The sequence below is a fragment of the Chlorocebus sabaeus genome, chromosome 17 (assembly GCF_047675955.1).
Source record: "Chlorocebus sabaeus isolate Y175 chromosome 17, mChlSab1.0.hap1, whole genome shotgun sequence".
Classification (NCBI taxonomy): domain Eukaryota; kingdom Metazoa; phylum Chordata; class Mammalia; order Primates; family Cercopithecidae; genus Chlorocebus; species Chlorocebus sabaeus.
Window position 1 is genome coordinate 61,448,783 of NC_132920.1, and position 26,959 is coordinate 61,475,741.

The 26,959-nt window shown below is 33.5% G+C and overlaps 1 protein-coding gene across 15 annotated transcripts in view; it reads right to left on the reverse strand.

Moving 5' to 3' along the window:
• Window positions 1-26,959, reverse strand: part of KHDRBS2 (KH RNA binding domain containing, signal transduction associated 2) — a 638,920-nt gene that overhangs the window by 17,275 nt on the left and 594,686 nt on the right. For 12 of the 15 annotated variants that reach the window (XR_012089217.1, XR_012089216.1, XR_012089204.1 and 9 more), the window contains 5 exons: window positions 14,055-14,136; window positions 11,887-11,920; window positions 11,189-11,276; window positions 10,092-10,255; window positions 5,002-5,064 (listed from right to left, as the gene is read on the reverse strand). The gene's annotated coding sequence lies outside the window, so the exon portion shown is untranslated. The remainder of the gene's footprint in view (window positions 1-5,001; window positions 5,065-10,091; window positions 10,256-11,188; window positions 11,277-11,886; window positions 11,921-14,054; window positions 14,137-26,959) is intronic. The other 3 variants (XR_012089212.1, XR_012089214.1, XR_012089208.1) reach the window with 3 other exon arrangements.

The window sequence follows — 26,959 nt, forward strand, 5'->3', positions numbered from 1 at the left end:
TTAACTCTTATTCTTATTCTACCTTAATCAGTAAATGCTATTGTGTAGATGTCAAAGACTTCGCAATATTAGTTTTGGTTTTTAATGGCCAAATTATGAACTATGAACAAGTATCTTAGCAAAAAATAGGTGGAAGCAATGACCTAAGTCATAACATGCTTGGACCAGCCTTGCTCCCTTAAATAAAAGTAAAATAATAACAGCACCGATATCACAAAGGGGGCTTCTAATAAGGAACAGAAAAATCATCTCAGATTCAGATCTTACATAAGTTGACCTAAAATCCTATTTTTTCTTTTATTTTAAATTTCTTTTAAGAAAGCACAACCAAATTAATATAATAATATTATAAGATAAAATTTACACTAGCCCTCAATTATGCCATCTTGAGTTTTTATGAAACTAGGTGCCTTGCTAATTGCTTGAGATATTTTTATATTATTTCATTTTCTCCCTATATTATTCCTGTGGGACAATGCATGTGAGCTCAATATCCTAACGTCTTTGTTTAGATAAGGCTAGAATCCAACTTCAGATTGAGAAGAAAGAATGGATAGTAAAACCATCATCATGAAAACGAAAAGTATCCTAACCTTCCCCAGCCATTTGAAGTCCTCTATCACTGCATCATCATCATGAGCCTTTTCCACAGCTATTTTAATATGTTCAGATTGCCTATTCATTCAGAAAATATTTATTTCGCCCTGTGTGTCAGGTGCTGTGCTAGATTCCTAGCTAGAATTTAGAGATGAATACATGTTCTGCCTCCAAGGACAGCACCATATGAAGACAGACAAATAGTCAGACACTTTCAATAATATGTGGTGAAGCAATTATATAGAAAAGCTGTAGAAACAGAAAACAAGGCTGTCATTCTAACCATCCTGACTGGGGAGGGAAGGAGACAGTTTTATCTCAAAGAAGCCAATGTGTGGCCTGAGTAAAATAATATGAATAGAAATTGATCAAGTGGTAATATTTGTGTTTTTCCTCTTTACTGGATCTCAAATTTGGTAATGCATCAGATTTAGTCGAGCCTTCCTACCTTATTTTCAGGCACTCTTCCTGAAGTAGTATCATTGATTCCTTTGACCTTCCATCTCTATGCTAAATATTTCCATCCCTATGCTAATTATTTCCATCCAGATAGGTATCTCCAGGGTATATATTCTTTCTTTCTTTCTCTTTCTTTCTTTCTTTCTTTCTTTCTTTCTTTCTTTCTTTCTTTCTTTCTTTCTTTCTTTCTTTCTTTCTTCCTTTCTTCCTTTCTTCCTTTCTTCCTTTCTTTCCTTTCTTTCCTTTCTTTCCTTTCTTTCCTTTTCTTTCTTCTTTCTTTTCTTTCTTTCTTTTCTTTCTTTTCTTTCTTTCTTTTTTTTTTTTTTTTTTTTTGACGGAGTCTCGCTCTGTCGCCCAGGCTGGAGTGCAGTGGCCAGATCTCAGCTCACTGCAAGCTCCGCCTCCCGGGTTTACGCCATTCTCCTGCCTCGGCCTCCCGAGTAGCTGGGACTACAGGCGCCCGCCACCTCGCCCGGCTATTTTTTTGTTTTTGTTTTTGTTTTTTGTTTTTTGTATTTTTTAGTAGAGACGGGGTTTCACCGGGTTAGCCAGGATGGTCTCGATCTCCTGACCTCGTGATCCGCCCGTCTCGGCCTCCCAAAGTGCTGGGATTACAGGCTTGAGCCACTGCGCCCGGCCCAGGGTATATTTTTCTGAGTTTTTGTAGGTCATTTTGTGGTAAGGGGAAAAAAATACGACCACAAGGTGGCAGTAGCTTTACCGGGGGCTACTTTGACAGTTTCTCTTGTGGAGGAAGTCCTTCACAGCGGGAGTTTGTCTAGTAGCTAAGGGTCAGGGTCAGCACTCAGAAAGGAAGGAATGCAAGGAAACTCCTAGGAGAGAGGGGGCTTATGTGTCAAGGCAATGTTGCTCAGTGGCATGCTGAGGAGTCCAGGTCAAAGAGCTCCAAAGGGCAGCAGTGGCTTGGGTCTTCATAACCCATGAGATTTATCTACTGCTAGCAGCTGTGGGGTGAGGTTTTGTGGCATATGCAAAACAGTCAGATTTTAAATGGCTAAAAATCTGCTTATGTAGCCTATTTTAAAAATAAATGCGTGTGTAAACATTTGATTTGATCCCCTGGTGGGCTTTTGGGCTAGTGGGTGTCAGCCTATATTGAGGAAGTAACAACCTGGGGGCCAATACACAGAGACCATCTTTGGCTCATTTATATAACAGCGTCACATCTGTAAAAATCAGTATAATCCGACGCCTATTTATTATCTCCACTGGGGTGTCACATAAATATCATGAAATTAACCTAATTAAGATAGAACTGGTACTTCAACACTTTTTCTTTCTTAGTAAATAGAACTATCATCTACGACTTGAGGCAGAAACTTAAGGATCATACACAGTTCCTCCATTTCCAATCCAAACCATCACGAAATTCTGTCATTTCTACTTCCTGCTTGTCTCTCATATCCAGTTATCGATAGCTACATTACGAACACTCAAGACTAAGTTACATACGTTTCTTGTTTGGATTACTCTAATGTTCTGCTAAGTTGTCTTCTTATTTTACTCTTATCTCCTTTCCATAGGTTCTTCATACAGCAACCAGGGTTATCTTTTGAAACATGTAGAGATCATGCTAGCTCTTTGCTTAGGTACCTTGTAACAGTACCCTGTTCCACCCTGAGAATATCCAAATTAGAAAAACCCTGCATCGTCAGACCTGTAATTCTCCCTCCAAGTCCCAGCTGCTCATCAGTGTCCAGCTACAAGCTCAATGACTCGTGCATGCTCTTTTCCATAGCAGGGTCTCTGCACTGCTATTCTTTCTGCCTGCATTATGCAGCTCTTCCAACAATTTGAGTGACTGGTTCCTTTTCTATCTTCAGGTGTTGCTTAAATGTCATTTCCTCAGAGAGGCCTTATGTAACTGGCCTAAAATTTCCCTCAACCTCCCCACCTCTCGTCCCCATTATTTTCTCTCCTGCTTTCCAGTTATTTCTGGCATAACAATGATTTCAGTTTGTAACTTAAATATTATGTGTTTTGTTTATTGTTCCAAACTCTCTCTAGATTCTAGGCTTCATGCAAGCAGATACTTTGTCTGTCATGCCCTGTTCACTGCTTTTCTTAAAAAAAATGCTTTTTTTCCTTTAATCAGATGTCTAGTGCAGGGCTGGCACATAATAGAATCTAAATATTTGTTAATTTAAATATAAACATAAATTCGTAAAAGATAAATAAGTGAATAAGCACAGTCAGATGGGAAAGGTCTCTCTTTTTAAGGGTTAACGATGTTATTATCTTATGCCATACAGTCAAATATATGAAAAACTTAATGCCCCCTTTTTAAAAAAAAAATTAGGCCAAGAATTTAAACAACTATGGGGACTATGAACAACTCTTGAATGAACACATTTGAAAATCATAGAGTTAAATCAGTTAAAATTCCTTAGCAAGGCTGGGGGTACTAAAAAGTACATTGTGATACATTGTTCTCCAAATTTTTTAGACCAAAGAAGATAAAATAAGAGTAATTATCATCATTAAGTGTCTAGAAGGTGTATGAGGAAAGGTTTTCTAATGGGGGTAAGAATTAAAAAGAAAAACTTTATTAACAGGACATAACAATATCTGAGAATCCTGACTTTCTACTGTGCTGTTTTATATTTCTAAGGCATCTCTGGCTCTATTCTCTTTTCCTTCTTACTATTTCCAATGTGTACATTCTCTCTGTTTTCCTTGCTTAGTCTTAATGGAAATTCAACCATTCTGGATTGGAAGTGAAGCTGTCTTAATTTGGAAATGGTGACAGAAATAATAATACAAATAATAAGAATATGATTGATAAACATGTATTATTTCCTATGTGCTAGACATTATTCTAAGGGTTTTAAGTGCTCTAAGTGATTTAATGCTAAAACAAAGCCTATGACTTAGGTACAGGGGGAACATTCCTTATTTGGAGTGCATGGGAGCAGAGGTGTTTTGGATTTCAACTTTTTTTTTTTTAGATTTTGTAATATTTGCTATCATAGATATTTGCTACATAATGAGATATCTTGGGGATGGAACCCAAGTCTAAACATGAAATTTATTTATGTTTTATGTACATTTTATATTCATAACCTGAAGGTAGTTTTATTTTCGTCTTGGGGATGCTGAATAAACTGTGTGTTTTGCACCTGCATTTTGACTGCAACTCGTCACATGAGGTCAGGTGTGAAATTTTCCTCTTGTGGCATTATATGGTGCTCAAAAGGTTTCAGATTTTGGAGAATTTGGGACTTGGGATTAGGTCTGCTCAACCTGAACTATTATGATATTCATTTTACAATTGAAAAAACAGAGGCAAAGTAAGATTACATATCTTGTCCAAAATCTCACAGCTAGAAAATTGTGGAACCAGGACTTGAAACCAAGCCTTCTGGCTCACAATGCTTGTCATTAATCACCACAGTCAATACTTACTCCAGTAATTATGTTCCACTCTTGTTTAGTCATCCGAATTTTTTATTTAGGAGGAATAAGTGCATATGCTATATGTTCTAAAGATATCCAGATTGTACTGGTAAAGAAGTGGGAGGTTGTAACAGTAAATGTAGGAATGCCTGATTCAGTTTTTTGCTATACTACTTGGAAATCATTAGCTTTTTAACTGTAATATTTATAGATTTTATTGGTGGGTAGCACCAACAGTGGACAGCAGAGATTTTCTTGACTTCCCCTTTCCTTTCTCCAGGTAAAAACAAACTGAGAAGTCTGGGAGCCCCTTTCTAGGATAAGACAGATTATAAACCTATGAAATTTTGGAGTGGAGAGAAGAAAATGTGCTCTTTTGCTTTTCTCTGTTTCTAGTTCTCTCCTCTCTATGCTTTTTGTTCAGTAAAACTTAATATCTCATATAATTAATAATTGGAAAGAAATCTTCACTGTCATAGATACATTCATTCACCTTTTATTTATTTAACAAATATTTATGATACCTACTTCTGTTAGGCTCTGTGTCAGGCTTGGATCTGTAGTGGTGAGGCGAGTTGAGATGAAGAAAATCTGTGGTGAAAAAAAGAAGAAAACATGAAACAAACACATATGTACGCTCATATGTATGATGTGATTTTTGTATGTATTATACATATACATGCATCCACTTTATATTTACTATATATTTTACATATTTATATATAATTTAAACTTACACACTTTATGTGCTTATTCTATACATATTTTACATGTGTATATAGTTACAAATCATCACAAGTGCTATGAAGGAAACAAACAGGTTATTTGACAGATAACAAATTATTAATGATGGGAACTACTAGAAAGGCAATAGTGAGTCCCTGGGAAGAGATAGGTTAGGGATATTACTTGATTCAAAGAAAAGTGGCATAGGGGACTTGAACTCCCTGTGCTTCATAGCCTAACTCCCAGAATCCCTGGTCTAGAATAAAGGAACCACTCAGAGCTATGTCCTGTGTGGGTGACCAAAATGCCCATGGATGTAGCCACGGGCACAGAGTGAGCACATCAGTGTGTTCATTTTCAAGAAACAACATACCAGCACAGATTGGTGAAATCTAGAAGACATTTAGTTTACAAGCCTATGTTGTGAACATGCTGTGAGGAGATATAAAAGAAAAAGTACCTTTGACTGCAAAGCTCTGAGTCTAATTGGGTAGAATAAACAGATGCATGAGAAATGACACCGGAGGCAATGGACCAAAATGTGCAAAGAGAGCTATTATAAATGGAATAAACAGAGCATGGCTGAGCTCATCCTTTTTAAAGGAAATGAGTTAGAGACATGGCATTTACTTAATTGATGGTGGAGTCAGTGAGAATATATTTAGATGGACACTGAAAATAAGGGCTTAAATTTAGGAAGACGAACACAGAGAGAGGATGCAATTTCTAGTGAAAAAGAATGTAAACAAGATAAGGAGTTGAAAAGCTTTGTCCTAAACTTGTTAAAGTGCTACTGTTCCTCTCAAGTGCCTGTTTACCTTATGTATCAATGTCGTTCAACAAAGATGTAATGACTTCTATGGACGGGGTATAAACACTAGGCATCTTCTGAAATAACAAGTCTGTTATATGTTCGTAAAATATTTCTAGTTCTAAAAATATTTAAAAATAAAAATCTATTTGAAGATCCTAATACTAAAATTTGTCCAGCATGAGAGACCTTGAAACTTTCAGTGTTGTTCAGAATGAGCTTAACAAATATTATTTGAATGATTTCTAGGTGTCAGGGAAGTTAGTGGACACTAGGAATGCAAAGATAAAACAGTCCTTCCTTTATGGAACTTCAAGTCTTATGTGAAACTGAGAGAGAGAGAGAGGTAAACCATTTCATAAAACGCTCTATGGAGGCACAAATTGAAGCTACAAAGCAATGCTCCCCAGACAGTGACTGGGAGAGTTCAGAGAATACTCCTGCAAGGATAGTTACTTGGCTTAGAATTTATAACACAGCAAAAGAAAGTAAAATAAAAAAGATCATGTGGGGAAGAAGGAGCAGTGTAATAGGATGGGTATACAGAAAAATGGTGAAAAAAATTATAAAATATTATTTTTAGAAACTCAGCAAGATTGCATGTTTCAACATTCAAAATTCAAAATAAATTTAACAAATTCATGGAACACACAACCCTAGTTTGGCAGCTTTGGATTAAGAATATATTTACAGGATTAATTTAAGCTTTTAAGATACAAATTTGCTTTGTGGCCCAGATTTCCTTCCTCAAAAAAAAAAAAAAAAAAAAAAAAAAAAAAAAAAAAAAAAAAAAAGAAAAGAAAAAAAGAAAAAAAAAAAAAGCACAAGGAATCGAATTTTAGAATGATAATATCTAACAGGTCCATACTTCAGTCCTGCTATTCCCCTCTGTGGAAATAGATCTGGAGACCCTGTCATTCTTTGTGACTTACTAGAAAGGGCACTAACATTTGATAGACTAACCACCTATAAATCAGTTCCTTGCAGTGAATTTGAGGGATGTGGCCTGAAGAAGGTTAATAATCAAGTATAATTTCTGAGTGTCTTGTGACACTAATGTTAGCAGAAACACAGAAAAATACTTTATCTCTGCCAACATCTCAGGAATATGGTGCAGACTGAGGGTAGAATCATCATTTAACTAAAGGAGGAGAGCTGTAAAGGGAACCATGATTGTTAGTGTTTATGAACCAGAAATCTCTGGAATCTTCATGATGGGTACAGGAGAGAGAAGAGCACTTCTGTTGTTTGCTCAAGAATCCAGTATGGGCAAGTGGCCTGTGTCAGACCTTGGGTCAATCAGGGTTCAGTTAGGAAAATAGGGTTCATTTGGAGTAAAGGACTATAATGCAGGGGCTTAGTTAAAGCAAGAAATGGGTAATGAAAGAGACAAGAAACCAATAGAGCAAAGGCTCACTTCTTGTCTCTTTCATTACCCATTTCTTCTCTGAGTTGCTCAACTCCGAAATTAGTAACAGGAGCAAGTTGTAGCTAACCCTAGGCTGGAGGGACACAGGACAGGACAAGGGGATGCTTCTGTAACTAACATAGGAGCCTTGGATTACCTGCTGGGAACTGGAACTATGGCAAACTTGAGTCGTGAGAGGCAGAGTGGGGAAAAGATACAGCTGCTGCTGGGGAAGGTGCAGGAGGCAAAGTGAATGTTGGGAAAATAACCTGACTTCTACCTTTTTCTCAATCTCATAGGCTCCTTCCAGGGTACTTATCCCCAAACCCCCACTGGCAGAAGCCAGTTGCAAGCTAGCTGAGACAGCTCTCTGGGAAACGAAACCTCAGGGGTCAGATCTCCCTCCTGCTAACTGAGCCAGAGAAAGGGCAAAAGGTGGATTCAAAGGCAAACATGCCCAGAAACAACACAAAACCCATTAAGGAGAGTTTAAGTTACAGAAATCCCAGGATTATCCTGCGGAATAAGGTCTGTGTTCCAAAGACTAGGTTCTTAAAATGTTTAAATACACACACACACACACACACACACACACACACACACACACACACACACGTATTTTTTGAGATGGAGTTTTGCACTCTGTCGCCTAGGCTGAAGAGCAGTGGTGCAAGCTCGGCTCCCTGCTACCTCCACCTCCTAGTTCAAGTGATACTCCTGCCTCAGCCTCCCAAGTAGCTGGGATTACAGGCATGTGCCACCACATCCGGCTAATTTTTTGTATTTTTAGTAGAGACAGGGTTTCACCATGTTAGTCAGGCTGGTCTCGAACTCCTGACCTCAGGTGATCCACCTGCCTTGGTCTCCCAAAGTGTTGGGATTACAGGCGTGAGCCACCGTGCCTTGCCTAAATACATATTTTTAAAACATATATTTTTTCTGCTTTATGTGACTAGAAGGTCAATGGGAAAAGGGAATGTGTCCATGCACAACGAAAACATTACTTTAAATTTAATTAGAAATGCTCATCACAGAAGACAAACTGATTTGTTTTTCTCTAAAAGAAATTGCTATGTTAATATCCTGTTTAATAAAACTTAGCCTACATGTAAGATTTTTTTATTTGTTGAAATAGTCCATTTCACACATCAGAAAATCCTTGAATTATCAAAGAAAGGCTTATTTGCCTAAATAACCATGTTGGCCTGACACTGAGATGTGGAGTTTGTTTGAAGTTTTTGTACATTTAGTGACCGGATGTATTTTGATAAACGCCATTGCCTCAAAGTATTCAGTAGGAAGTTTGGGCACCATCTGTGTTTGTTTCTGTAGGAGCAGTAACTGCCTAGAGAGAAATCTGATGCTCGTTTCAGAGATGCAGTATAAACAAAATTCAAGATGATGTCTTTAACATAATTATTCCACCTTTCATTTACATAGTGCTTTATGCATTTCAGAGTGATTTGATGTGCTTTCATTTAACAGATCTTTACAAAACTTGTGGAAATTGAGTATGGGCTTCTGAGATATAAAAGCTCAACAAGGAAAATAACACTGAATTTAGGCAGTCTTTTAAGAGAAGATTGTAAAAACCATATAGCCTCATGTCTTGTTGCTACTAATAGAATATACTTATTGAGAACCTTCTCTGCAAGGCACTTTTTTGAGTGTATCATATATATTAACTCATTTCATCATCAGAAAAATCATATGAAGTTCTCATTTTAAGGATAAGAAGACAAAAGGACAGAGAAGTTAAGTGACAACTAATAACAGATTTGAGCCTAGACAGTCTAACAAAATACTGTGTCTCTTAAACAGTGTCTTCTTTAAATATTTACTCAGCAAGTAACATCCCTAATTACAGAGACATATATTTATATTGGGTCTCTTTTTACTTCTAAAATGTGCACGTAACTCAGTGGTGTGCTGGTAAACTGGCTCTCTGCAAAAGAATTAAAAAGTCCAGATTTGTAACATTCCCCAATTTCTGTGGTATAAGTAGACACACCAGGGTCTACTTCAAGCTACCAAAATGAAGTCATTGCAGTTTAGTTGAGAAGAGATGCACATGTTTGGATCCTCTGAGCTTATATGCTCCGGTGCCAGCACATCACTGACTGATTGAAATTACTGTTGTATTCAAGATGACGTATATACCATGCATGTGATGGTCCACTTTTGAAACATTCCTAAAACAGAAATTCATTTGATTTTCAGCTGTTTTATGCCACCCAGTATGAATTAAACTGTTTTAGATAAGTTCTTATTCAATCATTGCTTATAAAGAATTATGTAATCATGTTTATTCTGGATTTGTTTTCCCTTGAGGAAAAAGAGGCTTGTCTAGGGTGAAGCAATCACATAGCACCTGGAGAAAGGGGTGGGGAAGCTGAAAAAGTGCAACTACTCAAAAGATGGCCCATAGAGACAGCAGATTACAGGAATCCTGTCCTGTAACAACAGCTTCTGCCCAAGCTCCATCCTCCGGGTCTTACCTGCCCCTTTCCCAATACCAAAATAAGAGGCTGTCATCATTATCAAAGTCATCTCACACTGAAAATATTTTTGCACATGGATGTCCACAGCTAAGCACTGTATGACGCCCTCAACTTTTACCCTTATTTTCAAAAGTAGAACCATGAAAATCAAAGCTTTCTGTCATCAACTCACCGTACTTTTTTCCCATCTGTGTTTTGTTTTCATTCTTTCTTCTTATTTTCACCCTACGAAACTGTTTCCAAAAGTATTGTAAAATTCCACTGGGAAAATATGAACATCTGACATCGTTTCCACAACAACAACCAAAAAGCAAAAGAACCCTGGCTTGACTGGTGCTGGGAAGACATAATGCAACATAAGAAAAAAAGCTTTTGTGATCTTCTTACTGTGCCTTTAAAGCTCCATTAACACCACAAACCAAAACAGTGACAAAACAAATGTGTCCTAATAAAAAAATTGGTTAGTAGATAGAGCTTGTGAAAGTTTTAGGAGTCTTTTTCCTGATCATAGGCGGGTCTGGTGACTTCAGTGCTCCCTGTGGAAGGACTGGTCTGAGAAAAGTGGTTTCCCAGCTGTTCTGGGCATAAACTTAGAAGGAGAACTCTCCTGTTGTTAAAAAGGAACTCTCCTGCAACTCTCGTTTGCCTTTTCCACCTGTCTTTCCTTCCCTTCAGTCTTTTTCTTGGAAAGAAAAAACCTAAAAGTTTTCTCCTATAAGCTAATGATTGTGAGTCTTCGTCAGAACATTAGTTCTGGGTCAAGAAACAAATAGATGAATAAACCAAAACCTTCATAGCAAAAGTTCTTAAGACTTCAAATGGAGACCAATGAAATTTGCCCCACAAGGTGGGATAAATAAAGCAAATAAAGCCAAATATCTAATTCATTCAACAAACAAATATATATTATGCATAGGCTAGTCCACTATGCTAAATATCTAAGAATTCAAATTTGAATAAAGCATGAATCCTGCCCTTTGGTAGTTTGTGGCCTAAATTGTATTTATTAGCCATGATTAGATTTCTTTATTGATATTAATATAAATATAATAATATACAAGTTTTCAGGCAAGTTTTCAAACCTGATTTGCATATAGCCATATCATAGATATATTAGAAAATAATTGAACATTTCCAGGTATTTATTGTTTTATGTTTTATTTTCTATTCCAGCCCAATCCAATTGGGAATCTGAAATGCAGATAAAAACCTTAAAGATAAAATTTTATTTTGGGCTAAATAAGAAAAAGAAATAAATGTTTCTTTTACCTTCTGTCCACATCTGACCTTGCATTCAAATCCTGTCTCTTCTACAAAGCCATCTTTTTATATCCCAGCCAAAATTAACTCTTAAAATCTGCATAATTAACACATTAATATGTTACACATATATTTTAATCCAGTGGTTGTTATCCATAGTACACCTCAAAATCATCCATGGAATTTTAAAAACACATATTTCCAGGTTCTAACCTCAAAAACTTACTTAGTCAATGCAGTAGGGTCCTGACATCCGTAGTTTTAAAACACACCATGCATGATGCTGATATGCATATGTGGTTAAGAACCACTGTTCAAATAACACTATACAATTTGGCATTTTATAATAGTACACAATCCACATTTGTGGATTTACATTCTTGTATTCCCAAGTGAATTGTAATCATCTTTTGAGTATAGGCACAGATTTACATTTACCTTGTTCTTTGCAGCATACAGAACTTACTCTGCACTAGTAAAAATTTCCACACTTTTTATTTGAAAATATGACAAGGAATTTCAACAATCTCTATACACTATTATATCTGTTTTTATATTCTTTATACAGTTGTGGAACAAATTTGATTATCAGTAAATATTATTTATTCATCTTTAATACTGCTTTTCAGAAAAGTTCCTGAATGATGGTAATCTACAGAGAGTTTCAGAGATAGATGATCTCTCTAGCATAGTGAAGCTAAACTTACATTGGTTCAAATCCAAATTATCTTCTTTTTTGACCTATGGTAAGGAGGAAAATAGAAGAAAATATGTTTACAAAAATATGTAAAGTACATGCCCTTATTAAGCACTCAATGCACAGTAGTTAATATAAACATGAGGTGCTGAGGAAGTCCCTTTGTCCCCAAGAATTTTTCCTTGCATCCAGATTCTGTATCTTATATCCTGATAATCAAGTACTCCTAGAGGCAGCTAGGGATAAGAATGTCAGAGCTTGGAGAGGCCTGCTGAAACTATTTAATGCCCCAAGCTTCATTGTAACCTATGAACCAATTTAGGGCTAACAGCTAAAGCAATCATACACATTCATGGGGTTCAAATGTTCTGCCTTGCACTGCTGTTTTTGGCGTCAGTGATACAACAAAGGGAAAGTCCCAATCTTGCGTATACTAGTCATTCAACAAATCACAGTTATTTTTATTAATATAGTAAAATTAATATCCTGAACTAAAACCCAGATGAATTTTAGTTCACTTCAGTGCTCTTTTCTTGCATCTTAAAATCCACAGTCCTTATAAAAATATAGTTGTAGAATCTAGGAAGAATAGTAAATGAAAACTATTGATAATCTTTGAGTATATTAAAAAAAGCAAAGCTAATTCTATCAGCAAGCAAATAAGAAGATAGCATAACCATCTTCTGGCACATGATGTTATAAAGTCAGATCTTTGTCTGATTTAAGGTTGGGCCTATTATGTGAGCAGGTCATGCTAGTTAACCTCTCTAACTCTTTGTTTCTTCTACTGTAAAATGGGGGAAATAAAATACTTGCCTCATTGGGTTATTATGAAGAATTCATTATACATGAAAGCACTCAAAGTCTCTGACAAATAGCAAGCTTCCAGTAGGGCTATTGGTTATCATTATTGACATGCTATTATTAGTTATAGATAAGGCTACCATAATTTGTCATCCCTACTGGGACACGTCTGAGGGTAAAAGGTAGTGCTAATGATAATGATCCTAAAACAACAGGCATAAACCGGGACTTTATCTACGGTGGCCACTTTATCTACAGTGTAGTTTGTAACTGACAGTGAATTCCAAAGACAGTGTTACATTGTATGGGAGAATTTACATGGAACTCTGAAAAGAATTGGGAAAGATGTTAAGTATGGATCAGATTCAAGACGGTCATAAAGATAAGATTCTGTTTTCCTCCAAACTGCTCTGAGATAAAATAGAAGGAGGCACAGTGTTTCTATAGTATCCATAACCGTTCTCAACTCTTCCCTAAGGTCTTTCTGAATATCAAGTCCTGGGAAATGTATCTTCATTAAAAAAAAATTACTTAAGTTCTTTTAAGAAAAAAATTTCTGAAATGTATCTTACACAATTTCCTATCTCGTTCAGCAAACATAACTGTAATTTACACTCCCTGTTTTAAAATACAAGAATATATAAGGAAGAAAATGGAAGCTTATCTTCCAAATCATCTATATCGCTGACCATCCAGCCACACATTTATTTCTCCTTGTGTTTTAGAACAAATTAGAATTAAAGGGAGGAACAAATAATTGCAGTCCTATTCTACTGGGTTCTGTTCTACCCTACTCCATTCCATCACATTTCATTCTACGAAGATTTTTTGGAAGTCCCTATATCTTGGCCCTATCCCGTGAAATTGAACTTCTCCTCTAATGAAAAAAGGTGATACTTGGCAGGATGACTACAGTAACACTTTAGACAAAGACTCAATAAAAAGCCATCATGTATGGTGGATGACATTTCTTCACAGAAACTCTTTGTCCCCCATCCTCCTCATTATGAAAAACAGTGCGAACATTCATCACATTCTCTGAACAAAATATATTTCCTTATTAGTTTATTATTGCTTTTATTTTTACTTTGTAATACAGGAATTCATAACCTCACGTTCTGGTGATATAAGACATATAGAAATTGTGTGCATATGAAAATCAGCACATTATCACTATGCTGCTACAATGTAGAATAAAACTAAAAGAGTTTCTCCTTGTTTGACATTAATTTAATGTCCCCACTTAGCCTCCATCTGATGTAACAGCTACTTTATCCATTTAAACATATATGTTTGGGCCCATAATGAAGTGTTCTATACCTGTCTTGTAAGCAGAGTTCATAAATGAAATCACAAACGGATGAAGGGACTCACCTCCGCTGTTAAAAAATGAAACCTCCAAACAGCCAGTCTTGGATTTATTCCAGCTTTTCATTTTTGTACCATACATCTTCACCTACAGTCCCAGATGAGCAGAACAACTTTAAAGCATTGTGCAATCACACATACCAGCATCTAGAAGGCATTCTCATATAGGATGTCAATCAGTCTCATGGCAAATTTAATAACAGTAGCGACTGTCAAGCATAACCAAAACAAAATAAATTATCCATCCAACCTTTTGTATTTAAGTGCTTTTTATATTACGTGTTTTAGAAAACCACTTTCACTTTAAGCAGCATCCTAGCCATGATCAGTCTCTCCTGAGGGGTTTTCTAAACTAAGATGGAGTGAAGATAATGACAAACATTAGTCATTGCCATTAGCATAAGGCATGAGGCACATAACAATATTTATGAGCAGCGAGGACATGGCAGTAAAAATATGACTTCCTATGACTTGGGCATGCTTCTGACTACAGCTGACTGCTATTTTGTAAAGTGTAGCTGGTCAAGTCTGGTAGTAGGATCCTTGACAGCACGTGTATCATAAGACCTAATTGTTTTCCACCACACGGTATGGAGCTAAATGTCCTCTACTAATTGAAAACAGTTATCCTGCTTAATGACGGTTCGATTAATGTTTATGTGCTACTTTTACACCCTGAGTTATTTGATGAATAAACTTTAAGGTGTCACTTGAGAACTAAGTTTAATGAAACCTCAACTATTATTAAAAACCCCTGAGATTCTTATAGTATCTCACATTATCAGCTAGGGAGTAAAGAGCGCACATCGATAATCAAAAATCTACACTCGTGTAAAAATGAAAGAAAAATCAAAAGTTTGGAAAGAATTAATCTATGTGGCTTGACTCTTGCTGCCTTGAAATTGAAGATCAAAACAGGGTTAAAACAGAAATCACCAGGTCAAACCAGTCAAAGGTGAAACTTGGTTTAATACACCAGAAAGGCTTAAACTTTGTATTTCAATTGTTTTCTGAATTGTAACACCACACTTACTGATTGTTCTACTTTTCTTATATAAAAGCATTTTTAAAGTACAAGCAGATTAGATGTTTTAATTCAATACCCTTCCTTGGGTAGAAGTTTTATAAAATTACTGAAAACATAGTATCAATGGAAGGTTGAGATTTTTGAATTTATGAGAAAAAATGACTTCTTAATTTTGTGGCCTTTTGGATACAGCAGCATTATATTTATCCATTGTTATTCATTCTAATATATCCAAATACTGGAAAAATTAATTAACAATATTCCTTATTGTCTCAAATTTGGTTGGGAATCCTTTGACATAAGAGAAAAACAACAACAAGAACTGAGGAAAAGATAGTGCCCATTTCCTTTTGGAAAACAAGCATCCTTTCACACCATGCATGGTATTTGCAAATCCTGATGTATACATATTTTAACAGAACTGTAGCCACCCTCCTCTTCCTGTACTGTGGTATTACATATCAACATTAGGTTCATAAACACAGACAAATTAGATGCAAGTTTAAGAGATGTCAAACATTTTTGACAACTTCCTGCTAAAAACACAACTGAGAAATGAAAAATTTATCATCTACCTATTGGGTAGAAGTTTAAAACTGATTGCTTTTGATTATAAGGCAATTAGTTTTTCATTCTTTAGCATATTTTGCATTTCTTAAACACTGTTTCGCTGAAATATATTTGGCTAAATTGATTTGAATTTGATTAGTTTAGCACTATAGTTTTATTATCTGTAATAAATAAAGGTGTGTCCATGGTGTTACAGCACATTAAACATATTTTAGCTGAGCAATTAATTTACTTCTAATTTTTAAATATATACTTATTTGATATTAAAACAACTTATTTGTAATTTAACAGATACACTTTTTCTAATTCCACATATTATCTAATAATTCATATTCTAATTCATGTCATCTATTTTTGATGCTTCTGAGCAAATTATGTGTTACATAAAAATTTGAATGTGTTTGGTGTGCATTTCATAACGGAGTTAAATTATAAATCCTAATTTTACTTCCAATTAAAAATCAATATAGTATGTTTCTCCAGTTATTTTATAGCTATTTTTCATATGTCAAAAATTAAAGCAGAAGAAAATATTTTAGGAAATAGAGTATTGGGAATAAGGTTGAGGTATTACCATGTTAATATAGGACATAGATCACTGGTGTCAAATGTTGCCAGAACTATTGGGAAATATTTTAGTATTTTATAAGTTTTTTCTACTCACTACAATGTAAGGGTATATTTTTAAGTGTAAGAGGAATTGCATCACTTGTAAATAATGCTTGCATTCTCACAAAAAACGGGGAGAAGAAAGAGTTAACAGGTTGTTGGCTAATTCTGGCAAATGTCCTATTTGAATAGATGATCAGTTCAGTACATAATGCTTATTTCTAAACTTTACTGTCTTAATGTAGAAGAAAAATAACCTTTCAAAACTGTGTAATCAATAAAATTAGAAGGTGGGTAAGTATATGACATGGAAAATAGAAAAATTACACAAATAATGTTCCATTAAAGTCTGAAATACAATCTTATTCATTTATGTAAGTAAGTTCTGGTAAAATCTGAATATCTTTTGAAGAAAAAATGTATACAGAATTAAATATATTACAAAACTGATGTTCTGTGTAATTATATAAAGAGTACCTTACTTTAATTTTTAATTATAAAGATTATTCATAGATCAGTTTTTACTCTAATAATATGATTTTGAAATTTAATTCCATCATAATGAATAGGTATCAACAAATTAATTGATGGTGCTTAGTTCTGGAATTTATATTCGCAAGTTATATTTTCATAACAAATTAATAGATGGTGCTTAGTTCTGACATTTCCATTCTCAAGTTATATTTTCGTATTTTATACATTGAAAATAATTGAAAATAAAAAAAAAAAAACTGTTATACCTAGGAACCAACAGTCTGACAAGTTGAATAGTTACATTTTGATGTTGCCTATGATCTTATTAAGAACAAAATTATTAGTCATATATACAAATCATTTGAGAAGAGAGATATGTGTTATTTCTATTACTTGATAAGTCTATGAATTGACTCAATGCAGCTGTAAAACATTAATGTTATCATAGCATTATTTTGAGAAATAAGGTATACTTCTATTGCAATAAAATAAATCCTACTTGGAAAATAACTACAATAGAGCACTTATATCTTCACATTTCTAAAAACATATCCAGAGAATAAAATAATGCCGAAATATTTACCAAATATCATTATCAAATAATTTAGCTTTATAAATAAATACACATTCTAGAAACATTCTGTAGCATGTTCAAATCTTATTCTTATTATTTTTACTGTGGACATTGTAGACACACTTAAAAGTTATTTTTCATTTACACTGTGTTTCTAGACCCTTTCTTCTACATTGCAGGATGAGAATAGGTGGTGGGGAAAATTTTATTACCACATATATATATCTGTTTCACAATTTGCAACTTAGGGGTCACTTCCTAATACAAAAGTGCATTCCCTGATTCTTGCAGTTAACCAGAAATCTGTGTGCTTCTGAGCACACCAGACCCTGAAGTGTATAGCACAGTGGAACTATCTGACCACAGGAATGAAAATTCAGAAACTTGTGTCGAATTTGAAAAAAGTTTGACCTGGAAACTGAGTAAGCCTAAGGCTTTGAAATACGTTGCTTTTATATTGAAAAAGCTGGTTTTTTTTCTTTTTAAACAATGCAATACAGCAAATTAATTATAAAACACTAAACTCTATAATGATTTGCCATATATTGCTTCAACGGTGGGTTTGTGACAAATAGGTATTTCTGGGTCCTTGCAATACACTTTAGCAATAAAGGAGGACAGAGATAAATTAGATCACATGGTAGAATCCTCCACATGGCTACACTTTCATGGAAGAAGCCCAAGTCTCTGAACTGCTAAATGAAATTGTTTAGTAAATTAAATTAAGATCAACTGCTGACCTGTTTAATTTAGTCACAAACCTTCTGGGATTTTTTTTTTTTTTTTCTCAAAAGCAGGATTGTTGGTTGAAAATTAGAAAACTTCTGTGAATGTTCTGGCTTTTGCAAACTAAACCAAAATTAGACTTTTAAACTCATTGAAAAATGTCAATTATCCAATAGCCGCAAAGTACTTTTTTTTTTTTTAAGATGGAAGGACAAATGTAAGTAAGTATATAAAAACAATGACAAAAGTTATGTTAATTTTTACCTAGTGGTAGAATAACAACCTAATTCTCTCTTTTTTAATGACGTTCTTTTAATAGTAGATGCTAAAGAAATGAAATCACAATTCTGATATTTTAAATATAAATTAGAATGTTTCCATTTATTTCTTACTTAATGTTCCACATTTTTAATTAATTTCAATTCTATTCTCCCCCAGCTAAAGATGGAAAACATTATTACTTAATTTAGATATTACAATTTCAATGTACACTTTGTAATCATTAGGTTTTCAATTATGAGTAATTTCATACACATTTGTCCCCAGTATGCTATTTTAAAAAGTATTCAATATTATGATATGCCTGTAGTAAGCATATAAATAAGGCTATGAGTAAATATTTGTATATAGAAAAAAATTCCAATACTTGTAGTTAAGTTGGAATGGGTTATAAAAAGATGTTGATCATTACTGTACATAAACAGCTTTCTCTCTCATACAATCTTGATTGTTTTCTCTTCTACCAGTGAACACTATCACTTACAAAATGAGACGCTTAATTATTTTGCAGAGAATAATGTTTCAGCCCAACTCTCACCATGTAGAATTCATGTAATTTTTGGATAAATCTCTTAATCCTGTGGAATTTTATTTTCTTATCCTTAAAATAAGCATAAGAAAATTTGCCCTGTTTGCTTCATGGAACTGTTATGATAATTAAATGCCATATGATAATAATAAATAATCTCAGAAGTTGTTAAAAGTATCAATGCATACATTAATGTATATGTATGTATGTACATGTAATAGCATATAAAATATTAGCATTGTGCATACAAATCAATAGGATAATTTGCATAAATCATAAACAGTACATAAGAAGTATTATAAGACCAGTTTTAAAAGATGTAAGCATATTGATATTTATTCATTTAGTTAAATTTGAAAAATGTCTCTCTTCAACTTGGACCAATATACTAGTTAAGAAAAAAGCCATTAAGCCTTTTCCTAAGAGGGCTCCAGTTTTTGCATTAGAAAGGTAAAAACGGCTGCTTTTCCATAAAACATTTCTTCGTCATCTTTAAACCAAGATACTACAGTTGTCATTTTTCCTTATGTGACAGCTAGCAGTATATTTAGCACAGCAGACTATTTGGCATTCACTGACTATTTTTTAGCTAAGTTGTCATGAGGCTACTTTCTTTTGAACCTACTTCATTTAGTCACAGGCTATCATTACTAGTGTTATTGCAGGATGAAGTGTTTTCTTGGGTGATACAATGAAATAGTAGAATTAGTGACGGAAAATTATGTGGATTCAGTAAATCATTTGAGTATTACTTAACATATGCAAATACCTTGGAATTAAATCCTAAGAAAATTAATTAGTGGTTCTCTCCTACCTCTGAGGAATCAAATAAACTCATCACTAAGTTTTAGCTATGAGTAATTAACTTTTTAAAATATTCTATGCTAGATATTTCCTATTAATCTAAATACAACAAATAAAGAATACATTCTTACTGAGAACCTTTGTATTGTTAAGGCTTGCAAGAAGGTCTATTTTTTACTTACAATATTTAGTATTATATACCAAACTACGGAACTCTTAAAATATAGGTTCAAAAACACTGTCTCTCAAACATCAATATCTTTATAAAAGAGTGGGGTAAAATTACTTTGGTACACCTTTGGCATGCATAGATTTAGTATTCTTATTTTTTAATATCTCTGAACAAATCTGAAGGTGCATGATATGCAGTATTTATAATTTTCTAAAAATACAAATTTTATTTAACAGACAAGTGAGAGGCTGGTATAAATTTTTATTCTTTACCTAACACTGGACACAGAAATTTTACAAAATGATAAACGAAAAATCTGCTGGTGGAAGTAAAAGGAAAGTGCAATGGTCTAAGAAAGTAATTATTCTGAGACCGACAAAAGAAGCTCCAGATGTATTCAGTAGTTGAATGTTCTTTTTTCGCTGTAAAGTGAATGCATATTTTAAATATCTAATGTTATTGTTTTATGTGATAAAACAATATGTACAAGATGGCAATTTATGAGAATTATTAGATATCAGGACATTACATTCCCTAAAGGATGTAAGGAGAGGTGTTTCTTTTGTTTTTCACATTACCATCTGTTTAATCTCAGCACTTCTAATTAATATTTATCAGCTTTTAAGCTACATTCTTTTTCTTTCCAAATCTTTTTCCTTGTTTTTATATTCACCTTCACTTTGGTACCCTATTACTAAGTACAATAAGGTATAGAATATATTTTAGTGGGGGGTATCATCTGATTGGAAAAGAGATAATTGGAAAACTCCGTTTTATTTTTGCAGTCACACAGATTGGGACAAATCAATACAATACAGCGTGTTGTTAGTAAACAAATAAGTAACCACGACTATTTTTCTAGAGGGATAATTTCCCATTTGTTTTCATTTTTCACTGAGATTTTATGTTACTACATTGTTTAGGATATCTCAACCTCCATGAAGGCTAAATTCCATACTTAGATACACATAGCTTCCATTTAATCAATGGTAAGTAGGCAAATATAAACATAGGCATAATATACATGATGATTAGGGTTACTGTACAAGACTCAATATCTTGAACCAATATCAACTTTATACATAGGGTTGTTGAGAAAATAAATGAAATAAATCTTAAAAACACAACAGTCTTGACAGGTAGTATGCACTCAATTATTGAAAATGTCTTTTTCTTCAGATTATTATTATTATTGAAACAATTTTTAGTCTCACTTTCATTTTTACCCCTGACTGTTTCATTGTAAACAATATATATGCAACATTATTATAAGGATTTTTATGTATAAACATACCTTATAATACCTATTATAAATACATCCAATATATATTTGCTTATAAATATAACGACGATTTTTTAACAACTGTTCTAAAGGCTACATTAGCTAAATACTTTATAGAGAACACTATAAAAATGTTTAAGGTGTTTAAATGCTCAAATATATTTAAACATATTAGTATGTTTATAGACTAAATTTTTATTTACATGTTTCATATATACCATGGATATTTTCAAGTAAAAATGTTAGCCCAAGAAAAAATAACTAACTTGGGGAGGATATTTACTAAACTTGGGAGATTATACACAAACCTGAATGATTTTGCTTAACATAGCTCATAAGTCTATGAGTATGTACTATTATTATCACCATTTTACCAATAAGAAATTTAAGCTTTAAAAGATAAAGAAATTTTGCTCACACTCTAGAGTGTGTAGTATGGATTAGTTTCATAATACATGATACAACTTTAATCACCATCCCCCCCTACACACAAATCAACCTATTGGAAATGGGTATTAGCTTATTTTCCACTAAGAAACAAAATTCAGCTCACTTCTGAAAATTAAAATTGCGTATATTTACACACCAGAGTCCCACTTCAAATAAATAAATAACAAACAGCTGAAGAATGGAGGAGGAAATGAAGGAAAGGGAGACAAAGAAATAGAAAAGAACTATAAACCAGTCTATTAACAGCTATCTCTGAGGAGTAGGATTATACACTTTTTATTTTTAATTACATATTTACATTATATACTATTTTTGTTTACCTTGAGAATGGATTACTTTGTAATCATATATGACAATGTAAAAAAAAAAAGAAACCCTCCAAAAATTCTAATTTCCTATAAATTCTGTCAAATTCTAAGACAATCATTATTTGTACCTGAATTACTCACTAGAAACAAAAAAAGATCTTTAAAAAGTTATGCCAATTTGTGCTTCATTAAAGGTTATCAGTGATAAGAGGATTCCAGAGAAGTTTCTCTGATGAAATGTGATATTAACTTATTTTACAAATTATTTGTCTTACAAGAAAGCATAAAGCAGCATATCTAAATAAATTCTAAATAATTATTTATTGGTCAATAAATTAATTTATACTTAAAAACCCTTAACAGGAAAGTTGAAAACAGAGTTTAAAAATTCAACATTAATTTCACTTTAAAGAATATCTTTAAGCAACATATAATTATAATTTTCCCTGTTTAAAGACATTTAAAACTGCCTTCATTCCCATTACAGACTTTATTTAATGATCTTTGTAAATTCCATAAATAAGTGTTCATTTCTAATTTTAAAGCTTATACTTTGAAAAAATTATAGAAGTTGGACAAATCAGAGATGTTTGCTCATCTAATTCATCGTCTTGTACTTTATAGATAAGAAATCAAAATTGTATGAACAGAGATTACATATTAATGTTGTTATTTTTCCATTTTCATTAAATATATTTCTCTTTCCCTTTTATAATGTCTGGCTTACAATGGACACGTATTGGTTTCATAATCAACTCAACAAACATTTCTCATTGTAGGAGCTCTGTTGAATAGACCGGACATTGCACTCTCCCACATAGCTGTCAATTGTCTTTCTCTCTGTCTTCTCATTTTCCCGTATTCTATTGGGAAAATGACACAAGACACTGAGAAGCTAGGAGCATGATGACATTAGAGTAGTTGACAAATATCTTCATGTCTAAAAAGGTAGACTGTGAATTTAGAGGATAGGAAATATGGTCTACCATTGTGAGAGTGGACAATGAGACAGAGGAGAGGGAACATTTTCCTACTGATATGTCATCCTGAGAAGCATCAAGATGATAGAAAACCTGTGAGATCAAGCATCTCCAATTTTCTCCTGGAAATAGATCCTTCACTATACCCCACAGTGAAGTATGAAGCATGGTGGAACAGGAACTTAAGATTAGTGTTCATTAACTAGTTGCCAATTTTTAAGTTGGTTCATTCTGTATTTTTTTTGTGTGTGGGTATAAAGAAAGATAAGCCAGCTGTTGTTAGGGCAACCAGTAGTATGTAAATCAGACAATTTTCTCTCCTGTTTTCTCAATTCCTCTCATAATAAAGTGTAAGAGACTGAGATGTAAAACAATATATCAAGTAGAGTTACTTTTTCCAATGTACACTGTAAATATTCTTTTGAATAACAATTAATTTATTCTACATAAAAAGACTAAGAAACTAATTTTAATGATGGATTTGGAAAACTGGTGCCTGTCACCAAAAACAGCTATTTTCTTGTTAACTCAGATATTTAATTGGAAACTAGAATGTCAAGCCAAATGTTACACATTATATTGACAACAGGAAATGCCTTTTAAAAATATTTAACACTGAATGGTATCTTCACTTAGGTTCTTAACACATGACTGCATGGCTTATACGAAGATATTTCTAGTTTGAAATTGACCCTTATTCTTTAAAGCAGAGTTTTGATCTATAGATTGATGAATAAAAGCTTGAAATTGCTTTCATGCTTATTTAATCATGTGAGTGATTTTCTTAAATGTCAAAATGGAATTTAGATTATAAATGAATTCATTTGTTCTACCAATGACTGTAGTCATGCTTCGTGGCAAGTGTGGAATACTTTCATCTATGTTTTTCTATAATGAAATCAGAATGATAAATGCGGAAAGATCAAAGTAAAATGACTGACTTCAATTTAAGATGTTTTGGCATATCATTTTTTACATCAATATTCATCATATTGCTACAGAACAGAAATTATGTTAAGGCTACCTGGAATTCTGTATCCTCTTTTCGATCAAATTTATTCAGAGTTAGGAAACTCTATAGTATTTTGGAAAATGTGTGGGTTATCAAACTGTGTTTTAAATATTGGCTTTGCTATACGTATTAGCAGTGTGACACTATTTCCTCTTCTGTAAAATGAGTTTAATTATACTTCATTTGCATGCTTGTTCAAAGAATTACAGATGCTTCATGTAAGTTTTTATGTGTAAATTCTAGTAACTTGCCCAGCATATATGCCCCAAAACCAGAGGATTCTACTATCATTATTGTTATTAATGCTATATACCCTTATATCAATCATAAATCATGTAATCAACTTTAACAATTACCATACAATTCAATATTTTCAATCTTTTACTTACTACATGATTTTTTTTGCAGTAAAAATTAAACATTTTTTTAGCAATAGATCTTTTGATACTGAAACTTAATATTTGATACTCAACCAGCTCAGATTACTAATCATTGTTCTCTATTCCCTTTAGAAACAAAACAAAACAAGACAAAACAACCCTACAAACTTCTGTATTATGTGAACGAAAATATAGAGCGAATGATATAAGGAGTAACATTTTAAAATTTTATTTATTGTTATGTAATAGGGTACATATTTTTGGAGTACAGGTGATAATCTAATACGTTCGCATAATTTGTAAAGATCAAATCAGTGTAATTGGGATGTCCACCACCTTAAATATTTGTCTTTAGGCAAGAAACATTTGAATTAATCTATTTCAGCTATTTTGAAATGTATGATAGATTATCATGAACCACGGTCACCCTACTGATCTATCAAACACTAGGTCTTATTTCTACTTACTATGTATTTGTATCCATTAATCAACCTTTAAAAATTACATTTTTAAAAGGTATTTGTAGCTTTTAAAATACTAGTCTATATATTTTTATGTAAAGACCTAAAAGAACAAGAGTAATCTTTTAATAACACAGTTTCTAAAAAAATTTCCTTTCAAAGAATTCTTGATAACCTTTCATACATCATTTTGTGACAACTTTATTTAAAAACTATTGATGCTTCAATTGTTATTAAGGTAAATGGTCACAGTTCCATTAATACTGTATATTAAAAGTGAAAATTATCTAAATATTACACTAGGGCATCTAGTGCCCCAGCGACCTCAGGGCACTATAAGACCTCAGGGCACTATTCAGTTTCCTAAATGGCATCAAATTGATTCTAATTTAATCATATGTGAGTTCAGTAATACATTTTGTTGCACAAATATTAGTAGGCACAAAGAATTTATTCTTAATTTTATTATCACTAAAATACTTTGTTTAGTCTGATTGTCTAGTTTTTAGCTAATCTGATTTGTCTAGTTAATCTGATTTTTCAGTGAGGTTTCCAGTTGTAATGGAATCATCAGTGTACCAAGAGTTAGAGCATTATCTGAAAAAATACATAGACCATGCATACAGATAACTTTAAAATATGCTTAGGCTGTACTACTATCAAAAAACCTTAAAATGCCATGCAAGTTTGTATCACTTGCATGAGGTGGATGTCAGACACGATGTTTGTCAACTTTGGGAGCCACCACATTGAAGATGATGAGAGCAGACATGATGCCATGAACCCATATGAGACCAGCATTGTTTTCTGATACTGACAAGAGAAGGCATCCTCTGTGCATAAGTTTGCCAGTTAGGACCACTTGCTGAATGGTTTTCGTTCAAATAAAAGTTGCCATTAAAAGGATACTAACTTAAAGAAATTATCATTCTCTGTTGCTGGAGAAACCTAGCATATTCATTATGATTATTTAAAGAGTCAGGCAAGTTATGACTTGCCTATAAATGTCTCTGCTATATATAATTACATTTTTCTAAACCTCCACTTGATTTCAAACTTAAGTCTCCATTCTGCCGAGTGGAGAAAAATCATCCCAGCCAATTCAGATTAATTTTGATCAGAAGTTCCTCTGTCAACTCAGGGATTTATTTTTCCCCTTCTCTCTTTCCTGGCTTGGATTTAAGTTCTGGAGGCATTGGTGGCAGGGAGCAGCTGATCTTCTCACCTTTCCATGTTATTGTGTCCACTGATAACATCTGCATCCTGGCCAGCACTGGTCTACGTTGAAGCTACTGCATCCTCCCTGCCTTCCTGTGAAAGCAATTGTGTGTGCAGTTTTCTCTGCCATACTTGCTTCACTCTTGCCAGTGAATACACCCTATAGATACTTCCACAGGATTGCACCTGACACGCACTGGTGTGGACAACTCTGCGAGGCTTGCTGCCTCCCAGACTCCCCTTTAGTCAGAGGTCCTCTCTGTGTTCCAAACCCATCTGAGGCTTTTATTGGATAAGGGACACAGTGTATATGGCCATACTAATATTTTAGATATTGCTGCCTCTTGAGCTCTCTTCTCAGCCTGTACAATCTTTACCTTGTAGATATATGTAGGTAGGTACATAGAAGTCTTTTATATCTACTGTTTAATGCATAAATTTTATGTTCAAAGTCAATCAGGCTTATGCTACTCAAAATGAAGGTATCTGAAAATCAAAATTCCCTTTCTTGCAAATCATTGTTTTTGTACTTAAAAATAATGTTCTCTTTTCTTGTTCAACACTAATGTTTCTGTTGTGATAACCTTGCCCTGAGTTAATGTATATAAAGATCTAGTCTGAATGGTGAGAGTCATAGGTTTATAAGACAACAACAATCGAATAATTACAGTGAATAAAGAGTCATATTGATTAATACATCAAAAGAATAACAACCTATGGCTGGTTGTTCTTTCATTGCTTTATCAGATCAAGCCCAATGTTTGAAATGGATAAAAGAGAATAATGAGCAGGGTGTCTGGACGAGAGATTCTTCTTCCTCTTACTTTACAAAAATAGTGACAATTTTTAATACTCAAATATATATGAAATGTTACTGATAAATAAAATTTCAGAATTTAACTCAGAATTCAATCTTGCAGAGAAAAGAACTTTAGTTGAAGCAATACAGTATTAAATAATTGTTTTAAGAGTTTGAATTTTAGAAAAGCTATCTCAGATGAAGAGGCAGTTAGTAATGATAAAATTGACTAAATGTGAGGTTTATCTTGTCTTATT